The 17,714-nt window shown below is 40.6% G+C and overlaps 1 protein-coding gene across 1 annotated transcript in view; it reads right to left on the reverse strand.

Moving 5' to 3' along the window:
* Positions 1–17,714, reverse strand: part of LOC116381554 (G protein-activated inward rectifier potassium channel 1-like) — a 39,423-nt gene that overhangs the window by 6,876 nt on the left and 14,833 nt on the right. The gene's annotated exons all lie outside the window — the stretch shown is intronic.

Genomic DNA, 17,714 nt, shown 5'->3' on the forward strand with positions numbered 1-17,714 from the left:
TTGCTGGTGCGAAATGCATTTTGGGATATTTGGCTGTCCCATATAGACAAGTCACCGCCGATGCATCCCCGGTAAAACGGGCGGAGCAAGTCACATCCGGGCATTTGGACGGTGCTTGGCTAGATGCTTTACTTTTGAATTGGAACAGTACTTCAGCTGTGTACTATGACGTTTCACAAGTCAACGAGAACAAATGCACAGACAAGAACACATATTGAGAAAAGCCTATACCGTGTTACAGTGGAATGTGCTAACATTAGCTTGCTTACACATAGCTAACATTAGCTTGCTAACTTGTCCATGCATTAATATTATAGTTACCAACTGCGCCCCTTGTACACATAGGGTGATAAAGTAACCCTTCGGCATGCTGAAATCTGATGTTTTTAGCTATAGCTATAGGCATTTCGTTAGCGTTTCATCCCTTGCATAATGTGTCTGTGATGGTTTCCCCTCAGGTGGGCGTGGTTTTCACAGTATTATAAGTATTTATAAGCCTTGTGTGTACTGTCATGTCAGAAATCCTGATTATGCTAGCTCTGTGTGTTCACTATATATCCCCCCAAAAAACTTGATTTAATCCTTTAAATTGATCCGAACAGGCAGTGTCTTGTGTGTGTGTGTGTGTGTGTGTGTGTGTGTGTGTGTGTGAGTGACATGTGACAGGGCAGGCTTGACGGACCATAACATGGGCAGAATGTCAGAGCCATATGGTTGCAATGAAGGAGCTGATTAATAGCTCGGATGTGTGAAATGGAGGAGTGTTTTTTTTGTGTGAACTACTGACTCAGTGAGAGAGCATGAAGCGTATGTGTTGGTCTGTGTGTCTGTGGGGATTCTGAATGGCCGCATGTGTGTGTGTCGACATGAATGTGTGTGACATGTGTCTACCAGATGGAGCTCTTGACAGTAAACTATAGGGGGGGGCGACATTGAAATGATGTCACTCAGTCCTCTTCCTGTCTCCCCCAAATGAAATAAACTCTCTCTCCCCATCTCCCTCCACCTCGCTCTCTCACTCTATCTCGCTCTAATTCCATCAGATCCGGATCCCCTTGCGTACATTGCAGGGGCAGGTGGTGTGTGTGTGTGTGTGTGTGTGTGTGTGTGTGTGTGTGTGTGTGTTAGGAGTGCAGGGGGTTAAACATGCGGATAAGACAGCGGCTGCAGTAAATTCATGGCCTTTCCAGTTTGACAAATGACTCTGTCAGCCTTTCGAAGGGCAGCGGCCCTCCACCGACCCTCAAGGTGCCCTTCCACGCAGTCAATGGCGACTGCGGGGATCAAAACCATAAGTGCGATGAACTTAATGAACAAATATGCAGCCGGTGTTTTTGAGGAGCACACTTAATGCATTTCATTGTGTCCCGCAGTGCAGTGCCTCCACCTTTAGCAGAGATGCCTGCACAGAGAATCAAAACTATAAAGGGTTTCAGTTTATGCTGACTTGTCCAAAGCCAGAGCACTGAGTAGGCAAAAGCGGCTGTTGCAGAGATAATGCTTGTGACCACCCAGAATTCATAAAAATGTTTTATGTCACTCTCTCAGACACCACGCGCACTTGAATCTAATCAAAGTCATCAAAATGCAAAACTCTCTAATACTGACTTTTTACACCCAACACAGAAAAAGAGCAGATTGGATTTTCAAAGCAAATTTTAGCTGCTCCATAACAGTGTGTGGTTTAGGTGAGTGTGGTGAGTGAGGGGGGGGGGGGGGCTGGCTTCCATTAGGGTTAGACACTGTGTGACAGCTGGAGAAATAAGAGTTGGTTTGGAGTAGGCGGTCGGGACATGACTCCCTGTGTTGGAGAGGGACGAGGGGCTCCGTTTGATGGAGTTTGGTCAAAGTGGGCCGGTAGAGTTGAGCTTCACTGTTATGAAAGCAGCACCGAAATGGAAGCGTGTGGGTGCCAAGTGCCTTGTCGAAACACTCGCTCATCTAATTGCATGACGAGGAGGGAGGGAGGGAGGGAGGGGGGAGGGAGGGGAGAGAAAATTAGCTAAGTGCATATGTGTGTGTGTGAGTCCCAGGCCTATAATCTCATCATATGAAATCCATTGTGGTTTCCAGTGCCAGCTAGTGCATATGTTGTCACTTGCTTTGAGGATGTAATTAGGCAATTTATTCATATAGTTATGGGACTTTTGTACTGTGTGTGTGTGTGTGTGTGTGTGTGTGTGTGTGTGTGTGTGTGTGTTTGCTTCAGCTCAAACTGTATTTTCATGTGGATGAGCCCCCCCCTCTCCTCATAAGTGTAACTGACTAGGATTGGAGGCCCCAATAATTGCTGTGGGTGGGACAACTCCCCCATGGAGGGTCCCAGGTCAGACTTGAGTTTCACACAGCATTGAAAAGACATTGCTTTTGTCAAACTACAGCAGACCCTCGCACTTAATGCTCAAAGCCTTCAAAGGGCGAACATTGGCATTCCTCTCTGTGAAAATGGATCATTCTTGTTAATTGTAAAGTAAAGAAATAACATTTGTTTTTATTTGAATTACTGGCTGAAAGACTTTATACAACTGATAATGATGGGATGCGCAGCCTCAGATCTAGGAACTTTATACAGATAATGGCTTATAGACGGTCCCCTGTCTATATGTGTCTGGGACACGTGTTTAGGTGTCAGATCATGTCTGAAAAAATAGTACATTTTGATTCCAGACTCTGAAATCAGGCCAGCTTACTTTGTTTTTTCCGTCAGCTTTGTTCACATGCAAACATTCTATAGTGGCTGAGACACCAGCGAATAACCAACATGATGAAACCATTAAGTAAATCACTGCACAGCATCTGACTAAAGAGGGTGTCTAGGCTCTGTGCATCGCATGGCCAGAGCTTGACCCGAATACAAAAGAGCTTTTATCAAGAGACCTAAACGGATAAAAAGTCTTTTCTACTTTTTAAAGGATTGTCAATTGATGGGCTTTTCAGCCTACTGTACTGGTAAAAAGTGAGGAATAGATTTTAACAATGCAGCATTGCAACACTGCAACATATTTATTTAGTCAGAGATGACACATATAGATAGACAAGCATTCACTCTAACACATGGTAAGACCAATCCATGTGTGATATTTCTGAAGGATCTTCTTCAGGACACTGTGGATGCGAGATTTCTCCATAAGTCCTTTTTAACAGAGGTGTGCCTTCCAAGATCTTCCTCTTCTTCCTCACAGGGCCGGAGATCTCTGGGATTATTTTGCTGTCTTGCCAGATTTCTCCATAAAGTCTTTTTACTGCAGGTGTACCTTCCAAGATCTTCCTCTTCTTCCTCACAGGGCAGGAGATCTCTGGGATTTATTTTGCTGTCTTGCCAGATTTCTCCATAAGGTCTTTTTACTGCAGGTGTACCTCTAGACATCTTCCTCTTCTTTCTTTCGGGTGAAGTGCTGTCTGGGCTGCCTTTGCGTCTTTGTGAAATCTCAGCATAAGCCCTCTTTCTTTTTACCAGAGGCTTGATGTAGACAATGCCGGATCTGTCATCCTCCGAAAATGGCAGTGGGTTTTGTGGACCACAGGAGGATCTGGTCGATGTCTGGTTATCCTCACCTGAGCTCACACTTTGAGGACAACAGAAGTCCTTCAGGTTGCCCATTGTAGCGAAAGGATGCTGCAACACTTGGCTGGATGTTATCCTCTGAGCAGGATCCAGAACTAAGTAGTCCGAAGTCTTGGAGGAGAGCTGGCAGTTTTGACTTGTTTTCTGCACACAGGAACAAATGAGAACGTATATGATGAAGATTTTGACTTGTCACATGTTCTGGAATGACATGGATCGAGCAGAATGGAACTCTGATGAGACAGATATGCTCTTGTGGTCTTCACATAAACAGTACAAAAAACACTCATGGTCACAAACCTTTTCTCTGTAGTTAATGAATGGGCTTGCACCAAAGGCCAATAAAAGTCTACCCTCTACAGGGTCTAACTCATAGTATAAAGATCACACCAGTGTTTTTGAGAATCAATACAGTATCACAAAACATAATATTTTCAAAGGCTGTTGAAGGGTTCAGAAGTGGGGTTAGGATTACGTTTTATGTTTAAATTAGGCTAAGTTTTGGGGTTATGGACAAATGCCGAGTGTAAATGCCGAGTGTAGAAAACACGTGTGAATGGGGCTCCTCTGTAGAATATTCACACTGACGTATGGTGTTATAAGTCCTTTGCTGTGAACAGTGTGTGTGGCACAGTGTGCACCTGCTGCATTATTAACAAGCAATATGCGTACTTGTGTGCACACACGCATAAGTGTGTAACGCATGAAGAAGACGAAAGCAAGATTCAGATACATGTCCCCTTCGTTCCCCCCTCCTCTTTCTTCTGCTGTATCCAAACTTCAGTAATGAAGATGTGAAGTTCAGCTTGAGTCCTCTTCACCTCCATTTGGCCGTTTACCCCTCAGATCCGGCAAGTCTTCGACAGTTTTTGCTTCGGCACCATTTTAAAAAACGGGACTAATTTTGTCAAGACACTACACACAAATCACACAACACAAACACACAAGTAGCTGAACACCTCAGATCTTTTGCAAAATTAAGCACTTCATTCAAAACTATACAATAATCTATGAAAACCAAATTATGTCGCCGTATGGCACCCGAAGGGTTCTTACAATCTAATTTTCGTTGAACCAGTTACACACTGCTGTGTTCAACCTAAAACACTTTTAACATTTCTACCTTTCTAATGATACAGTCTGGGTTGTTCAGTAATATTGATGGAATACATAAATATCTTTACCAGACACAACATACAAGAGTGTGTTGTGCTGTTTATTTCTCTCCACATCATTAAGTCAATACATCAGTGCATTTCCAAAGGTTGCATTTTGCACTGAAAATGCAAATAGAATATAGTACAAAAACACAAGTGTCTTGCTGCCATATTGGTTCCTATTGTTGTAAACAGGTACCCATCTATGGTCTCTTTATAATGCTGACATCCTGATTAATGAGTCGACAGTCAAGCAATTTGGTGTTTGCCCAGTTGTCACGTGTACTTCACAATGGGGTACATGGGTGTGGCAGTTTGTATGGCAGTGTTTTGAAATGGCAAACAAGTGACTTTATGTCAGATTCCTGTGTCTCATGCAGAGAGCCGTGTGCAGAAAAGCTGTTTAAAGTTTTGTAGACTTGAGCTGAGGTTTGAGTGTCAGTCTCAATAATTGCTGTATCATTTTAGTGTGTTAGAGATTTACATTTTATTTTAATAATATAAGATGCGTATTGAGACGGCAGGTTTCAGAATCCACGGGAAGGAGCTGTGACGGTTTCAGGCAGAGACATAAATATGCTGAAGAGCAAAACATAATTTTGTGGTATATCTACGAATTAGGCCGGATTATTTTTAGGGCTGATTTAAAACAGTTGATGGTATTGGGGCCATTTTCAACCAAGAAATGTCAATATTACGCCCAGCATTGATGTGTTTCTTCACAGTACAGTCCTTTTCTCCTCTCCTCTCATCGGCCCTGACTACAGTGACATATCTGCCCTGTTTCACGTTACCACCTGACAGAAACCCAGCCGTCTTCTTACAAATTGATTTTGTTGAAAGAATGAGACAAAAACAGTGTCAGCTGAAATTGTGCTGTAGCCGATGATTCGCTATTATCTCCTACAGGGCCCGAGCTGCATGCTCGCTGTAACCTTCGCTGCAAAACATTTGTTGTATTCTCAAGGCAGAAGGTACAAAATAACATGTTTTACTTTAATGGCTTATGCATTTTTAAACAACATCTCTTGTGCTAAGCGCAAGAGTGTCCGCATGTATTTGTTTTTTATCTCTGTGTCCTGCAGTCCGGTTGATCAATTTCAAATCGTGGGGAGGAAAGCAGAGAAATTCTGTGCAGTGTTTACAACGTGCACCAAGCGTTGAGTAGTGTGTGTTTTACATATTAACACTCTTCATGTAAATGGAATGTGCTTGTGTTGTCTTCTTTTATTGACTCAGTCGTGTCTTTCTTCTTCCTCTTAGTGTTCCTTGGTTCCGGACCTTCAGTCAATCACTGCAGGTTACAACTCAGTCACTCAACTAATCAATTAGCACAGTCGATTAGTCCAATATCTTGATGTTAACAAAGCCACTACGAAACTGAAACTACTCCATATTTAGCAGCCTAGTAAGGATTAGTCTGATGATGTCAAAGTCCGTCCTCCACACTGAAAAATCTCCAAAACTATTTCATGGATCTGAATGACATTCTGCACACACATTCATTGTGCCTGGACAATGAATCCTTCTGACATGCATGACCCCTTCAGGGTGAATTGTTATAACTTTGGTGACCCCTGACATATAGCCTCATCATCAGGTCAAAGTTATTTTTGGCCATTTTTTTAAACCATTGCCATTTTTTGTCTCCCTGATGTATGTGAATGGGTGCATGAATTGATTTTGTTACAAAAATCAATGTTTTAAATAATTCAACCACTGCTGGCTCCTCAAAATGTAATCTTTTCAAAGGACTTTTCTCCGTCAGCCTCTTTGAATCTTATCTTGCCTCGTCCTCGCCCTGTCTTTGCAAACAGCTTTTCTCGAGGATGTCACACGGTCTGTGCACTCACCGGTGTAGCGAAAAAGATATTTGCTGCAGCATATTGGAATAAGGCTCTGGAAATGGATAGTGGACCAACTGCCATTAGGCCTTGAGGGAAGAATGATGACCTTTCAATTAGCTGACCCAGGGGATTTTTACCTTGAAATGATAACAAATGTGCTATGTGAGCACCTCCCGAAGGTCAGCTGAGGCACACATTTGCTGCAGGCAAAATTCAGAAAATGTCCTCAGACGATCAGCACACTGTGGTTTTAGTCAGAAAGGTTGTTTCTGAAATGAGACAGCAAGTACACCTGGAGAAACAAAATGAGGACACGGAGGACACTGAGTCAGTGTCTGTTCATGATAGAAATACAAAAAAGACATTACTCAGGTTTGGCTCGAGTATTAGGGGAAATTAATTTTCTTTATTGGGAAAAGTTGTTTTAGTCTGCCCTCAGAGTCTGACCCCATCATACTTATTCAGCGGCTGTAGTGCAACTCTCATTTTTCCTGGGTTGTTACTGGGTCCGCTCCATTCGTCTTTACATTGTTCTGTCGTACCAACATGTTGAACGTTTTGTTACCAGTTCATCATTTAGTCATCAAGTTTTGCTTGCAAAATGCTCTTTGACTGCAGATACTGCTCGGGTAAATACTGAATTTAGAAAGAACGCTTTCCACTACTTACGGAGTGACAATGCGTCCTAGAACTCGGCGATTTTATACTTTTAATTTACTTTTGTAAAGTTTTGGAGAGATATTTGTCAGTTGTTTCCATTGAAATGGGACTGAACTTTTCTGCACAGTGTCTTCACTCTGTATGTGTATTCCCTGCTGTACTCAAGTCTCTCTCTCAAAATAGATCTTAATCTCAGTAAGACTACCCCATTTGAATATAGGTTGTATACATACTTTGTGATCTGTCTTCCGACATAAACCACAATGTGCTCAAGCTGTTGTGATGCAAACTACAGGCCTATAACTACATCTAAACTCACACTTGCCTCCAAAAATAGAATTATGATCCAGATTGTGTCTATGATCTTTTCCCGTTCTTTGAATTGAATAAAATGCATGAAGGAAGCTGCATATGGGAGGCTCACTGGCCAATAAAATCCCTCAGCCTCTTCACATAAAACAAGGAATATACACACAAATATACATCATCAATGGTTACTCGTGATTAGAAGTGTGGTTTTAGGTTTCGATCAGGCAGAAACCAGTTGCCTTACAAGTAATACGTACTTCGCATTCATCTAAGGAAAAAAAAATCGATTCAATTATCCTGCTCATGAAAACATCCTCTAAGATTTGCTGCTGCTTTTCAGTGTTATGGGCTTTTTTTCTCAGAGCATTTTATTTAAGTTCCTCTGATATATATTTGATGATTTGATTCTTAGTTGAATCAATTATTAAACTAAAGTTCACGGCTTGCAAATGTGCATTCAAGAATCCATATGAATTATAAAAAAGTAACAGCCATAAATATAAGATTGAATTATGTGAACATGTAGGTTTATGCCGATTGTAGAGCAAAATGTTAATTTTTCATGCTACTACAGACCTCTATTCATTTGTATTTAATAGTCACCACTCTGGTGGAGAGTCTCGACTAGCTGTGCTAGTGTGTGCTAGTTTCTTTGTGGTTACTCTGTTAATTAAATCAGCGAGTAATCAAATCAATCAAGTAATCAAATATAAAAATTCCCCCAATTGATGGAGCACAAGGTTGGATAAGAAACCACGGAGCACCACAGAACACACAATCTGATTAAGTCCCGCACAAACACAATTTGTCCGCTGTTAATGAAAATGAATGTAACCTGCCTCCACACACTGTTTCAACAGCATGATGGTAAGGATGCATGGCACCATAGTTTGTCCAATCACGTTTACTTCAATGTAAACACAAATCCCTGCTGTCAGCACAGCGTTTATGTGTCAATATCGCCTCATTTCCATTTGTCTAGTTTGGACTTGAGGTTCTTTAAAGCAGCTTACTAAATCAGACACAGGCAGGAGGCCTTGCTCAGGATTATGTGACCACTGATCCTGGAAAAATGGGAAGCATGTTGATGTAGGTGTATATGTTGGATTCTGTTTGTAGGATTATACCTTTAGCCACCCAGTTACCTTAAAAATCCTGTCATGGCTCTGACAGCTGAACCAGACAGTTACGTGTCTGTCATCAAGGGCCTTAAAGTGTCAACAACTCTGAAGAGTTTCATCCTAAAAAGGGAAATGGGTTAGCCAAGACATGTTTGTGTGTGTGTGTGTGTGTGTGTGTGTGTGTGTGTGTGTGTGAGAGGGAGTCACTGACTTGTATCTGACTTGTCATAATGTTGATGACACACTTTTCAATCGCAGGTAATGACACCACAGAAACATCACGTGTCTCGACTGTCACAGATTATACCGAAACCAAAATCTGTTGTTCCACCTGCTGTCATTGTACAGCTCTTTATACAACTCTCTGTGAAACAACATTTACATTTACTTATCAGTATTGAAAGGGTGCTGAGCTGCAGGCTTATTTTATGCGTTTTATGCGTTTACACAGTTCTGTATTGGGCTCTACCACAGATAAGCATGCTAAGGCTTCTCATAAAAAGTGCAGTGAGTCCAGTATACATTTTTTTTATTTTTAGACTTTCATCTTGTTCCAACATAACCGGGTTTGGCTCTTCACCTGTTGTCTTAACTTTCTGTATACACTACTTGTCCTCAGGGTCAAAAATGACCCGCCTTCACTAAACCCCTAAAATAAAACAGCTTGATTGCATTTTAAATCCCAAATCTATTTTGCATGAAGAAACAACCTGTCATTCCCCATTAGTAAACAATGCTTTCAGGAAATGTTTATTCTCTCTGATCTTGTTTGTATTTTGTCTGTGAACTTCAGCCAGGTGTGGGGTCGTGGAGGGGAGATGCTGCATATTCGCGAGAAAGTTTTCTTTTCCCCTGAGTTCAATCAGTAGCACACAGAATCTCAATTTCTTGTGTGTGTGTGTGTGTGTGTGTGTGTGTGTGTGTGTGTGTGTGTGTTGTTGTGGTGTGTTTTTTATGGTTTCTGTAGTATGAAAATGATTTTATAACTGCCGGGTCAAAAATGACCCCTAAGACAAGATGTGTACCCTGTTGGTGTACAGCTTTTATGGAAATATGAACAAAGGCAATGTTTAACTTTTTCTCATGTTGGGGTCATTCTAGGAAAAGTCATTGAATTTCAAGTTGAAAAAAGATCATGAAGGGGGTTTCCTATGCTGTTAACACATAGCGGCGGGTCATTTTTGACCCCTAAGACGACACAAGGGTTAAGATAGTTTGTGACAGGTTTGGCTGGAATTTGGCTGTAAATTAAATAAAGAGCAGGACAGAGGTGCTAACATTAGCCTAAACATCATGATGGACGTGCTGTTTTGGGTTTGGAAGTAACGCTTGGTTACTTCTGTAAATAGTATGATAATTAGCAAAGTATGCTCACAATTGCAGGTAACATCAGTGAACATGTTAATTCTTACACTTGTGTTTTTGGTTTCCAAACACCATGGCCCTGGCCAACCTAAATGGAACAGGGCTGCAATTAATGTCATTGATTACACCTGTGTTAAGCCTGCAATGACATCATGGCTTCTATTAAAGGGCCTATAGGTGCTTGTTCTATATGCAGTCTGAACCCATCTCTTCTCTTCTAGCTGTGCGATAGCTTTAACCAAATAGGATTTAAAATCACAGGTTTATTTTTACAGTAGTTCAAAAGGTCGCCCTTGGAAGAAAAAAAAATCAAACAACCAACTTCAGTGGAATATTGATTCGTCATGGGAATGATATTCTGAGGAGCAATTTTATCCGCCTGTTTCCCCTCTGTGGTAAATTAGAGCGTGGCCAGTCTTATCAAGTGCAGTTCAGGACACGACTTATTGTGAATACCGATGAGAGAGAGAGAGAGAGAGAGAGAGGGGTGCAACGTCTCCGCCCCAAAACTAGAGCAGAGTCAGTTAAAGGGTAAATCCACCCTTTGTCGGAAACAATACTTTATAAATAGTCTCTTCTTGCTCAGTCAGGTCCGTGTTAACTCCCAAGACATAAATAAATGTATCAAAGTTGCTGGTCAGTTATTAGAATGTGCATTTGTTTTCCCGCTATTTACATCTGTAAATATGTTTAGTGGAATAACCAGAGATGCATATTTGCATACCATGCATATATGCTTTCACACTTGGCTGTAAAAGTGCAAATCTATGAGCTGCAAACATATGCAAATCAGTAATAGCTCATTAGCCCGTCAGCAGCCATCTATGTAACACACAGAAATGTATGATTATAAAGTGGAGTTTCACTGCAACGTAAATCAGGGCAGTAACCTTCAGTAAAAACCTCCTTTATCAAGCAGCACAACAATAAACTCAGGTTTAATTTCACGCCTCCAAGATGATGGAAGTGGTTATGAAAGACAGCTGATTTGATTCACAGAATTGCTATGTGATTTATAAGCTGTACTGTAGGTCATGGTTACACAATTCACGCCTTGCAAACCATTTTTTTGCTCATCCTAATTGCACAAAACCTGCTTCTTTGGAACAATTACCTTACCGTTCAATAGAGCCAGATGGCAAAGAACTATTCTCTGGAAAAGTATTTAGCATGAGAAAGATATTTTCTACCCGAACAACATCTCAGCTGACGTATTGTCTTGTTATAAACTCTCGTGAGCATACGGTGAATGCAACATTTTTTTTTCTTCTCGAGGGCATTTAACGTATAAGCCGCTCTGCTCTTCTGCTGTTAATTACCATGATGTACTGTGATGAAGTAGCATTGACACGAGACTTGGAAAAGATGTTCATCAAATCCTTGTGTGAGCAGATCACCCGACCCACTTTACTGCCACTAGATATTAGACATTGTAACAAAAGGTCACTGAAGCTCCTTGAGGACATATTTTAATGGTCTTATAAGTTTTATTAAGTCCCCTGCAATAATAAACTGCACCTCAGCAGCAGATATGAGGTGAACAGAAGGGCACACGCTGTAGCTGCCCCACCCATATTCTATGCTTATATGCTGTTATTTTCTGTGGGGCTTTGGGATTCATGATGTTGTCCATCAAAAGGTCACTTCTAAGAGGTCACTCTGCTCTTCTTTGGTTTTTATAAGAATACAATTTGATAAAAATAATCAGTTAAAAGTAAAATAATAGGATTTTGTGCTCACAAGCAATTTTGTCTCAAATGTTTTTCAACGCCTGAGGACAGGACACATTAAGATTTGCTTTCTAATCGCAGATGGCCATCTCTCTCACCAACTGAGGACTAATGGTATTCCCTTGAGTACAAGTCTTGTCACTGCATTAGTTGCTTTAATTTGTCCGGCCGCCCCCCCCCCCCCCCACGGCTGGCAGTGTAGTCACAGATGGTCAGTGCAAGTGTACAGCAGGATTATGTGAACAACACGTAGCAGAGAACAGTCTACGAAAAAGAAAATCGATTTCATTCTAAACTCCAAAAAGAGTCAAAATAGCTTTTTACAAAATGTGCCTTTAGGATAAATGTCACTTTTGAATGCAATGTCCTGTGTACGCGAGAACATTTTTTAAATTTATTTAAGCTTAATCTTAAATGATAAGAAGGCATTTACTCCATTTTCAGGATGAAACTCTTATAACTGGGCAGAGTGGTTGACAAATAATAAATTGTATTCGTCAAGCGGGAATCATGTCACAGTATTATCAGTTTTCCTATACCAGAGCGCCAGGAAGTGGACGACAGATACAGTGATTGCTGTTGCCTGAGTGAATCCCATCGGGACTTGCTCGCTAAATAATGCAGAGCTAATTGATTGGAGCTACTCCCAATTGATTGGGATACTGGAGCCAGTGTAATGAATACCCTTACTTTGCTGAGAGACATTCGGTTTTAGGCTCAAAAGGAGTGCACACACACACTTTTAGATATTCTTTAATTAATGTATTTTTACTGTAGTACAAAGGAGGTATGTCAAGATTAAAGTTCCTTTTTCCCTCCTGCCTGATGTCCCATAACTTCATAGCTAACCCACTCTACTGGCCAAACAAATAAAACCGGCTGGCTTCACAGTGTCACTGCTGTTCTAGCAACTGATAAGCGAATAATTTGCCTTGTCAAGTAAGACAAGGATGGAAAGGTCAGTACCCATGGTACAAATGACTCACTTTGCTGCCTAACCAATTTGTCCCCAAACCATGCAGTGATTAACCCCACCCAGAGAATGTAAATCTGCCTGGCAGGAGTTGGATAAGAAAGACAGTTCAGGACACAGATGCAGCTTCTGCACAACTTGTGTGCTGGCTATAGCGCTGCATCATTTTCCGAGAAGACAGACATTGTGGCCAGTCTGGGACATGTGCACTCAACATTTGTGTGTTTGCCAGATTGGAGAGCGTGTTTGCTCAGCTGCTGTTTTTTTTCTTGAAACTGGCGAATGTGCAAGACAGCATTTTATTGGTCATTATTATGCTGCACTGATAGCAAATCTGTTCAGAGTTTCCAGTTCGGCAGTATTGTGTCCAAAAATAAAAAAACTTTTTGACCTGAATACTGCTTTGTTGGTTGTTTTTCTTTCCTTTCATGTGCCTTTCAGATATGAACCACAGCCTGTATCAGTGATTCTCAAATAGGTGTATTTGTACCACAGGGGGGATTAATTCTGCAGTTTTGCCAGGGGTTACATGGAAAGAAAGAGTAGACTGAAATAATTAGCTAAAATGTATGGATAAATGTTTGAAAAGAAATGATAAATGTAACACTATTAGATAAATAGATAAGATAATAAGCTAAAAGTAATGGATAAATGGTTGGAACAGCCACCTTCTGCCACTCCAAGTTAAGTATAGTAAGAATGCAGCCAAAAGATTGACATCAACAGTACAACTGTATGAAGCATTTACTCCACACTATTATATCCACTGTCATTAAATTAAATTTAAAACATTTTTTTTTAACCCTTTTAGATCACATCCCGGTCATATTGTGCACCTATATAACAATATATGCAAAATAAGTTACAAAACATATATATTTTCTTGCAGTTTTATATTCAATTTGAATCATCTTTCCTTCCTGTAAAACAGAATATGAAGTGTGCTTATGTAAACTAGTACCCTCCAATTTCAACCAATAATATCATGACATCCGTCAATCAACCTCGAGCTCTGAGAGACAAAGGAGGCTTGTCCAGCCACGGTCCCTGAGGCGTCTCGCCTGAGACAGTTCGTTTCACGCAACTTAAGCCCGTCCACTTCGTAGCGGTTCAATCAAAAGCGTAAGATTTCATTTAAATCCCTCTTGTAACTGTACACCGCTCAAATATTCCATTTCAATGTGACTTTAAATAACGCCCAGTTCAAAATCATTACAAATGACTGATGGGTTCATCTGCTGTGGCTGTGGGAACCACTGACCTGTGTAATTTCACATTTGTGCTTAATTTTAAATGAAATGTATTCCTGCCTTCAAACAGAGTCGCTGCAGGTCAAAGCGTAGATGTTATAGTTGTTGCTTTTCACTTATTGAAGAAGCAGTCAGTTGGAGCCTCCTCACTTTGGACAGTCACTATCACTATAGCAGTCGCCATCTCATACCAGCTCTTCTGGGAATTGCTTCCTTGCATCTGGGTATAATAGAAGAATTATTTATCAAATTTGGTGTTCATGAAACATCCACCTCTCAATCAGCTGTGTGAGCATTGCGCTGAATAAGTCTGTGTGCTCAGCTGATCCGATTTATTTTGATAGGATACACCTGAACAAAGTTTGGAAATACTGATCAGTAGAAAATATTTAAGCCAATTTAATTTACCAACATGCTGTGGCTTGATGAGTCTGAGGGAGACAGGAAGTTAGAGTCAGAAGTTTGAAAAACAATCAGCAGTGTTTATTGTTGTATTACCAGTATTTGATTGCTTCTCGTTTGTGTGCGTCTTGTAATCGCTGAAGATTATTGCACTTTTAGTGTTCCAGTTAAAGCTGACATCTCACGTGTGACAGACAAAAACATCCTGTCGTAAAAGTTATGAGAATGATGGAAATCAAGAAGAGGAGCTGAGACATCGTCATGGCCCAGAAAATATGTAAATTTTCTGAAAATATGTAAATTTTCTGGGCCATGAACAAGTCTTCATTCTCGAGCCGCTCTTTGAAGATTACTAAATTATCCCACATAGTATTTACTGATCCAGCGAGGGAAGAAGAGTTATTATGATGTTGATATGATGAAGACTGTGAACTGTGTGAGCAACAAAAGGCCTTTTGGGAGATCGAATGTTTTTGTTTTAGTTGCCAGAGGTTGTCGAGTGCTGGAGCTGCATTTTTTTGTTCTACTTATCAAAGACAGGAAAATGTTGGCTTCGACACCAACTGAATGTCTCACCTGAATGGGAGCTTAATAAAGCAGCTGGTGTGCTGGTGTGTGTAACATAAATAAAAGAGTGCAATTTTAATGAATATATGATGAATAACACAAGTTTAGATCTTTGCAAATAGGAGACAGAAGTAACCATATGCTTAAGTTTGTCACAGAAAAAAACAATCAAAAAGTATATCTCTCAATCATTGATCTTTGCACCAACAAACATTCACCTAAAATACCTCATTCGACCTAAAATATTCAGGTCGTCTTTTTTCTATCCAGTGCTAGACAGATGAAGTCACACATTACAGGACTGCCTCCCCCAAGCAGTGCTTTTCACTTATTAAAGGATCAATCAAATATTTATTAGACGAGCAGGCATTTTCATAAGAGAGAGGAACATCCTCATACATTTACAGTCATGAAGCAGTTTGATTCAAACAGACCGTAAATGATTCTGTCTGCTTTACTAGCTCTTCATTAAAATCCCTAAAGAAAGGATTCCTTGCATTTTAAGAAAAGAAAAGCCCCGTGAAGACACTCAAAGCAGCAGCCGCCGCTCCTGAGGTGCATATCTGCTAATGTGCGCTGAGTGATTTTGTATTCACAGTGGTAGGATTGTAATTCAGAAGGTTTGAAAAAGTCTTGGTGGGAAAACCCAATTAGGATGGCAAGAGGGGGCTTGTAATAAGATTCTGTCACTCTGTAATGGAGTGACAGGGCTCGTAATAAGGCAGGAACGTGTTGAGCGCTCTCTCTGAGCAGATTTCAATCAGGGTCGTCCTGGGAAGCATGACCTGCTTTAAAAAGAGGATACAACACCCTCCCCTGCTGGTTAGATTATTGTGAAAAAACCGCACAGTATAAACCGTTTCCACATGCAGCAGATACAGAGCAACATTAGCATTCATTTGGACTTACATTTCTAGCAACCTGCAGACCAATTTCTACTCTCCTTTTAGCTCTGTTTTTGGTCTCCTCCAACTCTTGAGGGATATATTTTGCTCTTTAGCTGCTAAAAATGTTCACTATAGTCGCTAACTGTGTCTGAGTGTTGTTGGGTGCTGTGCAGGTCGTGTACGGTGGGTTTTTGCAAGCAGGGTCTGACACAACCCTTTGAAAGAAACATAAAGTCTTTGGCCTGAAAATCAAAACAATGAACTGAACTAAAATGCTCCGTAGAGGGGAACTGCTGAGTCGGGTGATAATTGTCTGAGGCTTCGGAACTATGAGTGACGCCTTTCACATTACACGTAGTGACGTGATCCATCTTTTTTGTTATTAATCCGTTTTCATGGTATTTTTTTATTAATTTCATTAATTTGGTTTTAACTTGTCTGTGCTTGTATAAAACTTCTACACTTCTATCTTTCTTATCTTTTGCCTGTAGAGTCCTTTGAATGATCTCTATCACTGCGTATGATAAGGTGCTGTATAAATAAACGAGCCTATTGTTAATATAACAAAGTGAGACTGCCACTGAAATGATTTAATCCATCTTTATTGTTCAGGTTTATTGCAAACATTAAAAGATGTTATTTTGTAAATTACTTTAGGTGATAACGCTGGCGATGTAAGTGATTGGTGAAAGAAGACCTCTGAGATTGCATTGCTCTCAGTGCAGTAAAGTTAAAAAGCTTAGAAAATGGATCTTGAAGTGCACTTTTCCAATAATGAATGCTTTCTTTTTATGAAAACTCATCCGTACACCTCTCAGTCTGAGAGGACATCATAGAAATAAAGAGCACTTGAATTGATGTATGGTGACTCACGGAGAAAGCAAAGAAAGAAAAGCAATTGGGAGAGCTGAGCCCTATTTACCCAGGCTGCCCAGAGCGAGCCTGTGGGCACAACACAGCTGACACCACATGTAAATTATGCCGGCTCTGATCTCTCATGGTGACCAAAAGGACATTTTAAAAATCTGGTAGGTTCTCTCATGACCAATGGGACATTTTCTATTAAATGAAATAGCATGAGGACATTTTTTAATTATCTTGATAAAAGACAAAAGTTGTCTGTTTTCACGGAAACTCACACTCTACCTTGTTCAGTAGTTTGAGCAAACTCACTTTACATTTTTTCAAAGTCATATTAGCTCATAGATACAGATGTATTCATAGCTGCTGGTATCTGTAGTTGCCTGTATCCATGTCAAGAGGTCAAAATACAGCAGAACTGAATCCTCACAACCTGAGATGATCTCTCAATTCACATGATCGACCCGGCTCACGGAGCTAATGGCGCCGTGCTTTAGAGAAGCGAAAGTTTCTGTGCTCATTGACTATGGATGAGCATCTGGTCAACATGGATGTGTGATCCGATCACTGTGCCCCCTCGCTGTGTTTACCTTTGCACACAGATAAACATGCAGGCATACAGAACCCACAGAGTCACGCTCTGCACCCACATCTGCATCTCTGGTGGCATACAAATGCAACTTTAGACTATACTTGACAATGACGCGAACTCTTGTGAACATGAAGGAGCCTAACTGGTGTTGTATACAGAGATCACAGTTATAATTCATGTTTTTGGACTGTTAAAGTTTGAGAATAAGTGTCTAGAAAAATTCAGACCACGTTTGATGCAGCTGTATCTGATGGACTGCATTTGGTACTGCTCGGGTAACACACTCAGGTGTATTATTACATTGTACATTATTACATGTAATATTACAGCTGCAACTTCATTATAGTGCTCCAAGAAATAAATACATTACGACACTGATGTTTTAACTCTAAAAATGTAAATATTTACCTTTTAGTTATTGCTAAGGA

Source organism: Anarrhichthys ocellatus, unplaced genomic scaffold (assembly GCF_004355925.1).
Source record: "Anarrhichthys ocellatus isolate YVR2014 unplaced genomic scaffold, GSC_Weel_1.0 scaffold4, whole genome shotgun sequence".
Classification (NCBI taxonomy): Eukaryota; Metazoa; Chordata; class Actinopteri; order Perciformes; family Anarhichadidae; genus Anarrhichthys; species Anarrhichthys ocellatus.